Below are 9334 nucleotides of genomic sequence, written 5' to 3'. Positions count from 1 at the left end.
AAAAAAAAAAAAAAAAGAACATATGTGACTTAGTGACTAAGCTAGGATTTGAGCCCAGGCTGCGGACACAAAAGACCATGCTCTTTCTGCTAGTCTCCAGCTGACTGCCTCAGCGGGGGCTTTGGCCTGGGAGGGCGGGCAGATTGGGAAGGTGGGGACTGAGGGTGCCTTTCCAGAGCTTTGGCCCCTGGGTGGTGGTGGCCGAGTGGGCACAGGAAAGTGAAGCATGCAGATACATAGATCGTTCGTAGTTAGTGGCTCTGAAATGGGGCTCTGAGTACAGCAGCCATTTCCCTGACATGGTTTGTGGTGTAATCCCCTCGCTACCTATCCATGAACCCTTACTATTGACCATGTATGCAAGTCGCCAAGACTCAGCTGGAACTAAGTAACTTTTTCTTCCATTTTTTTTTCCGGGGGAGATGTTGTAGGAAACTCTCTGGGGTGTGGGTTTCTCCAGGATCCAGGAAGCCAGGATTCCAGGGTTCTGTTTCAAGTTCTGCCATACTTGGATCTGTCCCCTTCCTCCCATGTAACCTTGACACGATGATGCTCTTCCTCCCCTTTTTCACTGAAACCCCCCACAGAATGCTATGCATGGGGACCACTAGGAGCTGTGTGCACCCTTGTGATATCCTTCTGCTTCTACTTCCAGCCAATGCCTCTCTCGTCTTCAGGCGATCGCTTTGCGTGACATTTCACAGAGGTGGCTCCCATTTATCTCTCAACTGTCTTTAGACTCATTTGATGGCCTGAGATGACTGGGCTTGCCCCACCCCCACCCCCACCCAAGAGCCCAGCAAGGTCATCATGGCTTCTAATTGCTTAGCTGTGTACAGAGCAGAGCCAGCGAGCTTCAACTTAAAATGGAATGAGTCTCGACCTGGATATCTGTTTTCTAGTTCTACCTCGGCCACTAATCAGATCTGTGTCCTTACTTCTCTGGACCTGTTTCTTCATTTGTAACAGAAGGAGATTAAACCAAGTGTCTCTCAGAGTTTTTGCAGTTTCCCAATTTCAGTCCCCCTAGCTAGGAATCTGAGCCATCTTACACTTCCTTATGTTTCATAAGCTTAGGAGTGACAAGGCTCCCTGGATTGATTCAAATGGAGACATAGAGACAAATCCAGGCCCTTCGCAATCATGCACCTGGTTAGACCCCTAGTGTCACGTTCTGAGAAGCACCGTTCCAACCACTGCCATCAGGTGATGCCTTAAACTAAGGTGGGGGCTGTCTCTCCTCCCCTGTACCTTCTCCTCAGCGCACAATCCTTTGCCCCAGTCCAGTTCATGGAGGGTTTCTTCTGCACAGCAGGTGGCTTCCAACCAGATAGCCCCTCTCTGAAATTAGAGGGTCGCAGCTGAAACAGGAGACTTCCTCTCCCCAACCACCCGCGTGTCAGCCTCTGGACAGTTTTGCTCTGCTCCATAAGCCCTGCCCTGCGTAGGCTGGCTCCTGTTGCTAGGAGAACCTGACCATTTGCATTTCCGCTGCTTTTATTTAGATCAGCAGCAGCACTGCTGCAGGAACACAGGGTATTTTAAGAAAGACAGAAAAGGGAAGGGTGAGGGGAGCACCTAGCGTGGGACCTCCTTCCCAAATGCCTCCAAAACATTCAGAGCAACGTGGCACCCAACCCAGACCCCCCGCCCCATTCAGGCCTCTTGCTTCCTCTTCCCGGATCAGTTCCATCTCCCATCCTGACATCTTCACGAGCACTTTCAAGTACAGACACAAGACAACACAGTATTCCTCCAGAAAAAGGCCAGGCCCTGTGCTCAACCAACATATACAGGCACCAGTTTCCCCATGTGAGCACATGCAAATAGAAACACTTCTAGATTTCACAGCAATTCTTCAACCATGCTAAACACCTGATCTGCACAGACGACTCATGTTTTCTCCTTTCTCCTTGCCCCCTTCTCTCCCAGTCACTGCCTAGAAGATGGGGGCTTGACTTTTACTTCCAGGCCTTGCACAAATCCGTGTTACCTTCCTGGATCCCCCTCCATTTTATTAATCTCTCCCTCCCTGTTCTAAAGATATAGCACTTTATCACAATTACCTGTGTTTCAGATGTGTAGCCTATTCTTCTGTCTCCCCCACTAGACCATGAACGCGCAGAAGCCAATGTCTACACAATTTTTATTTTTTAATCCCATTCTTACCTCTAGAATATTTTGTTCACAGTAGATGCTCATTAACACTTTTTAAGATTTGTTCATCTGTAGCAAACACATATTGAGCCCTACCAAGAATTGCATACGATAGGTAATCACGAAACAGGCTCTATCTTTAAGAAGCTCTTAGCCCGATGGAGGAAAACAAGTAAACAATTTTAAACAATGTGATGAATATTGTAATGAAAATATGTTTAGAAATGCAACAAGTTTCCTGAGGCCAGGATGGGGGATGGGGTGGGGTATGAGCAAGAGAAATCAGGAATGGTTTCATGGAGCTGACTTGTGAAGAGGATTAAAAGTCCACCATGGGACGGTCACTCCAATGAGATGAAGTACCTTGTATAAAGGGACAGAGACCTCAGAAAAATGGATTGAATTGAATTTACCACCAGGTCCTTAACCAGTGGACTCTCACACTGGCTCAGTTTGCCTCTCTTGACGCCCACACCCCAGACCCATCCCCATTTGTGTCTTTTCTTAAGAAGTAAAATTGCCTTCCCTCTCTTCAGCTACCGATGCAGACTGTGGGAAGAAAAGTGCTGCCAGGAAGAGGATAATAATGAGCATAATATTCATAAAGCCATTCCTAGACACACACAACAGAGTCCCCTGTGCGGCCACATTCCTCAATGGCACAGGCACCCATTTATTTAGCCTCCTTTCAAATAGCCACCCTTGTCAGGGGCTAAGCCTGCCAACCTCCCTTGGGAGGACCAGCCTCTGAGGATCAGTTGTGACCTCAGGAGTGGCTGATGGGACTCGGGACAAAGTAGGCACTTGGATGCTCAGCCTTTGTCTTCAGTCGACTTTGTCTGGGCAGCAAGTAAGGAAACCGGGAGAGATGGTAACATCTCCTCTCCAGATGCAAGATTCTTGACCTTTAGTGAGACAGAAGCTGCAGCAGAAATCCATAGTTGTCTGCCATTCTCTCCTTTTCTCTTGAACAGAAACACCAATTTTATGTGGAGCTGCAACATGGGCAGCTGAAGGACTGTATTTCCCACCCTCTCTTGTGGGTGTGAGTGTGGAAAGTAAGATGGAAGTGGGTTTCTGGGATAGCTCATTAATGGAGGGACAGAAAACTGGAGCGGAGCTTTTTTGCCCCCTCTCCCATCCCACCTTTCTCCTGCTTCCTGCCTAGAAGATAGATGTTAGGCTAAGGCTCTAGCCACCATCTTGAACCATGAGGGAACCTCAATGATGGGTACCACATGCTGAGGGTGACACTGTGGGCATCATACCAGTTTTGACGGAAATTCACAACTCTCCCCAAAATGCTGTTCATGCGCACGCATGCAGTTTTGCAATTTCCAGGGTTTCATGATCACCAAAACTAATGCATACACCCAGGTTAAGAGCCCTGCCTTAGAATGTATGGTGCCAGGTGGGTGCTAGACTTATAGGGGTGGGGGTGCGGGCTGGCACTTGGTAAGTTATGCAAATGTCTAACCACTATGCTGTACACCTGAAACTAATATACTATAATATTGAGTCTCAACTGTAATTGAAAAACGAAAAAAAAAAAGAACCTTGCCTTAGATACATACAGAGAACCAGTTGTACCCCAACTTCTTAGATCATTCTAGTTAAAGTGGGGAGAGACTAGGACTAAGTTGTAACCATCCTCTGTGACCTGACAAGCCTTCTCCTTCCCCCTGGAATTCTAGCCCCAATACCTCCCTTGCCTCATTCCCTAAATGGTTCTGAAGCAGGGCTGCCCATCTCCCCTCACCTCCTCTCCTTTCCCTTCCGCAGCTATTTACCCTGGGCTGCCAATCCCACTCCAAAGTCACTTTATACCAGGAAGAAAATTAGCATTTGTGTTGGGACAGAAAGTGACACTGCTCAGCTTTTACTGTCATTCTGCTCTTAATTAATATTTAACTTCAGAGAGATTGTGTAGCAGACGGAAGTGGCTGATGGGAGAACACAGCCTGAGCTGGCTCTCCTTTTCAGCACTGCCTCACCCACTTCCAGATCCTCTCCCTGTACTTTTCAGGCCCTGAAGGACCCAGGCGGGCCCGTGGGAAGTGAGGGTGAGTGGCAGGGGACACCCCTGAGGACCCTCTACTGTACTTTATGAATTGGGTCCCTTGGATCTCTTGTCTAGAGAACCCTTCTGCAACAAAATGGGAGCAGCTGGAGCCCAGAACCTGGCTCCCAGAGCTAGACCCAAGCCTGGCCTGCTGGAAAGGATGAAGAGACAGGCAAGGGGGGAAGAAAAGTAATGCAAATGTGCCCCTCAACAGATTATATTTAATGCACTATTTTTAGTTGCCTTCAATCCCTCGGGGCTGTCAGGGCGGTTGCAGCCCCACTCCCCCGGGAGAGGAAGTGACAGGCATTATTACCCAGCCCAGAACACTGGAGCAGTGCGTGGTGGGTGGGGGAGGTGCTGACTTGCCAGCTCCAAAATTTGGAAACAACTTCCAGTGGAAAATTGAGGACGCTGAGAAAGATCAGGCTACCTACAGAAGGCCCACAGGACCCCTTCCTCTGTTCCCAGCCAGCCTGCCAGACCGTCCCCAAATACATGTCCACTGGGCTCAGACCAGGAGTGTGGGAGTCTTCTCAGTCCCCAAGCATCTTGAAAAGTAGGTTATACAACACCCCTCACTGCCAAGTTCTTCCTTCTCTCTAATCTTAGCCCTGCCTTCAGTCTAAGCCCATTTCCCCTTGCTTGCAGAGGCATAGGAGGACAGCTAGTCACCATCCTCCAGCAGGAGAGCCCTTCTTTGTCTCAAGAAAATGATTCTGTTTCCTCTGGGCCTTCTCTTCTTCCTGAGTCATTTCAGTTCTTTTAACCTCTGCACACATGTCATGTTTTTAGCTCATGTCCTTGTCACTCCTCTAACCCTGCTCTAAATATATCCCCAACTTCCTCCTTGGAAGCTGAACAAACACTGGACCTTCTCCAAGGAGCACCTGAGCATCAATTTGAATGGAAGAACTTATCACGTACTGTCTTGAAGAGGATTCCTAGTTGTCTTGGTTATCTTGCCTCTCCACAAGACCAAACTCTCCTTACACATCACATCCTCTGCTTCTGTGACCTCCCTCTCCGTCCTCTACACCCAGCTAAGTGGAAGTCTCATAAGACGGGGTACATGCATTTTCATTGTATTTAGGTTTAAATGAGATGCACATATGAAATTTTTCAGCAAAGTAGTTATTAATTACTTTGTAAATTATGTAGTAGTATCTAAGTGGTAGCTTTTATTATTGTGGTTCATGCCAGACCTCTCAACATTCTATGGTTTAGAATGCTCTAAACCATAGCATTCTATTCTATTGATTCATTTGATAAATATTTACTGAGTTCCTACTATATGTCAGGCACTATGCTAGAAGCTGAGATGTCACAATAAAAGACCACATCCTGGTTCTACAGGTGTTCATAGCCTAGTGGGGAACAGGAGATGTGACCAATTACTAAGCTGTGTGGTAACTACTTGGAAAGGGCCTGGGGAATGTGGACAAGGAGGGAACTGACCACAACTGTTTACTATCTTGTTTCTACTTATTAGGTGTTGATGTGGACACATTTAAGACTGCCAGCATCCTTTCTTAGGCTTGGCCCAGTCCATGGTGTCCTGGAGTGTTTGTCAGTAACTTCTGCACATACCCAAGAAGGGTCATGCAGAACCCTCAGTATATGGATGTATATAGAGAGAGTAGTCTCCTTTTCTTTGGTAGTTTTGGGCCTATCTGCAGCCTTATAACCAGTCTGAGGGTCAGTCTACACAGAGAGACTCCGGGGAAAGCACTGCTGAAAGATGGAAAAGGAAACAGACCTGACAGCGCCGCTCTAAGCCCCTGGGTCCAGCCCAGTTAAGTGGCCCAAGAAATCCTTGTTTTGCTTGTTAGTAACTCTAGTAGAAAACAGAAGCCTGGAAAGAGCCCTCATTCCTAAGAAGGCCTTTCCTGAAGGGGAGCAGAGGGGTAGAAGGTGGTGGCCTAATGTGCAAACTTAGAGTAATTTGTCTGAATAGCTCCATGACTCTAAGATTGAGGAGAAATTCTAGGCAGAAGAGGTGGCCAGATCATGGAGTAGCTATGGAGTAAAATCCCAGGTCTGCTGCCTACCAGCTGCGTGACCTTGTTCAAGTTCCTTAACCTCTCTGTTTCCCCATATGCTCCTTGCCCATAAAACATGGATACTAGTATTTGCTTCATTGGACTAGTGTGAGCATTACATGACATAAAGTGCTGAGTCACCCCGGTCTGGAACAATCCTCTTTCTTTTGTGGAACTGCTCTTCCCCCATTCTAACCAAATGGTTCTGGAAGGCACTGCCAATCATAGAATCCAGCTGGCTACATAGTTGTGCCACAGGCTGGGTCAATTGTAATTCTTCACCCTCATAGCCACAGGGATTGATTGGTGCAGAGATGGGCATGCAGTCCAAACCTGGTTTATCAGAGACCTCGCCTGGGAATCTTGAAATTGTTACTAATGAAGCTGGGATTGAAGAATTATATTTCCTCTTTGGTCCCAAGGGTATAACGATTTAAGTTTAGAGCTGCTTGCAGCCACAGTTCCCATATTATGGGGATGACTGCATTATGCAGAAGGAAGCAGAGACAGGAGGTAAAAAGGGAAGAACAGAGTCTTGACAAGATTTTGTATTCCTGCATCTGGTTGATCCTGAAGCCCCACCTCTGTCCTTGCAGTGAATTGTGCCGACGCTAATGGTAGTTGGGTTTCTATTCCTTACAACCAAGAGGATCTTGATCAATATGTCATATAGTGTAAAGCAGATCGCACATAATAAATGCTTGGCACAGAAAGTGTTCCCAGGAAAATGGTTTTAGGTCTTCCAGACTTATGAAATCTCTACTTTAATTTAAAGTAAATTCAGAAGTCCTTGTATATACATACTGGTCTACAATAATGATAATGGATAACAATAAGTGCCCTCCCAGTGTCCCAGAGGTTTCTGCTTATGGGTACAAGCCATTTCCATGTTGTGGTTAAAAGTGATGCCCATTGGAAAGGAGACAAGCCTATTTTAGCCAAAGAACTGGTGGTGAATCTTTGTCCTGAGGATACCCAACCCTTCAGAATATCAGCATTACTAGATGGACAACGGCATATGGACCACACATGCTGTCTAAGGAGCCATGTGCTGAAAGGGCGCTAAAGGCGCTACAAACAAGAGATTCTAGATGGAGATCCACTCTACCTTGACTCTCTTCTTCCAGTGCTCACCTAGGAGGGTTTTATTTTTGTTGAAAGAGGTGGGAAGTTTCTTCATTGGGTGGTCTGATGTGGTGAATCCCAATTCCCTTAAACAAGTTCATGTGTTAATGATTTCTGCCTACAGACCTAAACCAGTGGCCTGTTGGGTGGATGAAGACCAGCTTGTCACTGCCATTTATAAGGAATTGAGGGTCCACCACTTATCATTTTTTAAAAACCAATAGAGATCAGCCATCTGGCTAGAGATAAAATGCCCCAGTCTACCCAGTCCTCATCTGTCTCTGAGTTCTCGTCTCTATCATAAAGGAATTTTCCTTAATCATCAGTAAGTCTAATTATAGCAAGCCCACACACCAGACATGGGACAACTGGGAGAGGGTGATGTGACAGAAATGCTGAGAGAGACCAGGGGACAAAGGATTTGAGCGTAACTGCAGGAACTATAAATGGTCACTTATAATCCTCCAATGGTTCCTTCAATAAAGCAGAGCCAATCTAGAACAACCAATTAGGAAGGCAAGCTTCACAAGATCACGTAAACTCGTGTCCTAATTATCAACTGTTCCAACTTACAATTCTCAGGGTCTGTCAATAAAGAATCCAGGAAAATCACCTGCACATGCAGTCCCCATATCGTTAAAGTGATAGGTATGCTCATCACACACACTTGGACACCTCTTGTATCGTGATGGCATGTTAGGAATCCATTCTTGTAGAAAGCCTAAATGATAATGACTTACATATATAAGTTGTTTCCCTCATGATTTTAGCACTTGACTTCTTGCTTCATGTCAAAAGATAACTGATCAGCTCTAGACTTCAGGTCTCTATTCAAGTCAGAAAGAAAGGGGACTGGTGGTGCCATCCATGTCTGCCTCCTCCTATCTGGAAAGCAAAAGCTTGCCCAGAAGATCTCTCAGCAGAAATCTACTTCTATCTCATTGGCCACAGCTGGGTTTTGTGACCAGCTCTAGCTGTCATAAAAGCTGAGAAAGTGGAAACAGGCTTAGACTGATTCTGAAGCATTGTCAGGTACAAACTCATTACTGCCCCCAACAAAATTACAGTTCTGTTGGCAAGCAAGAAGCAGGGGGATGCATGGATATTGGCTAAGTAATCAACAGGGTCTGCCATGATGGTTTGGCACATCCTCTCGTAGTATCCCAAATGTGGGACTTTCTTGTTCTTTGAAATGACTTATGTTCAGCAAATCATAAAGCAGCGCAGCTTATCCATGCTGTTCCCAGTAAAATAGAAAGTGCGCTCTTCTTTATGGACCAAGCTTTATATTCTTTCACTTCTGAAGAACATCTACTCTATAGAATTGTGTCTGCTGAACAGGTCTTTAACCCTGTTTTCCAGGTATACGTGAACATCGATCACCTGTCAAAAGACTATTTAAATACCTTAAGGCTTCGGGGTTAAAAGGACAGAGTGGTTTTACCTAGTATGCCTTCTCTCTAAGCAGCAGGAACATTTCCATTAACAGTCCAATCCAAAAACAGCTCATGTTCCAGCACTCCCCACCCTCACCGCACTCCAACACACAATCCCACGGCAGGCAAAGCAGAAATAACAAGAGTGTATCAACCTAAATAACTATCAGTACTTACTTCAGTAGACTTAAACGCTCCACCCAAATTACAGAATAACAAAAGCTTGTAGTTATTAACCCTTGACTTTCCAGTGCTTCAGTCTGACCAAAAAGGAAAAAACAAACAAACAACAACAACAAAAAAACCACAGGCCAACAAAATAAACATTACTTCCAAGTTTAGAGCCAAGGTTAATCTGGGTAGAACTACTCAACGACATTTGACCAAATGACCAAATTCCGGTGTTATGATCTAGTACCAAGGGAATGTGACATGTCTTCCATGTTGAGGGGTGCCCTTGAAGAAGCTTTCTCTTGTAGGTGGCCTGCCACCCAGGCCCTACAATGGCTGAG

Source organism: Hipposideros armiger, unplaced genomic scaffold (assembly GCF_001890085.2).
Source record: "Hipposideros armiger isolate ML-2016 unplaced genomic scaffold, ASM189008v1 scaffold_291, whole genome shotgun sequence".
Taxonomy (NCBI): Eukaryota; Metazoa; Chordata; class Mammalia; order Chiroptera; family Hipposideridae; genus Hipposideros; species Hipposideros armiger.
Note: the sequence above shows the minus strand (reverse complement) of the source record.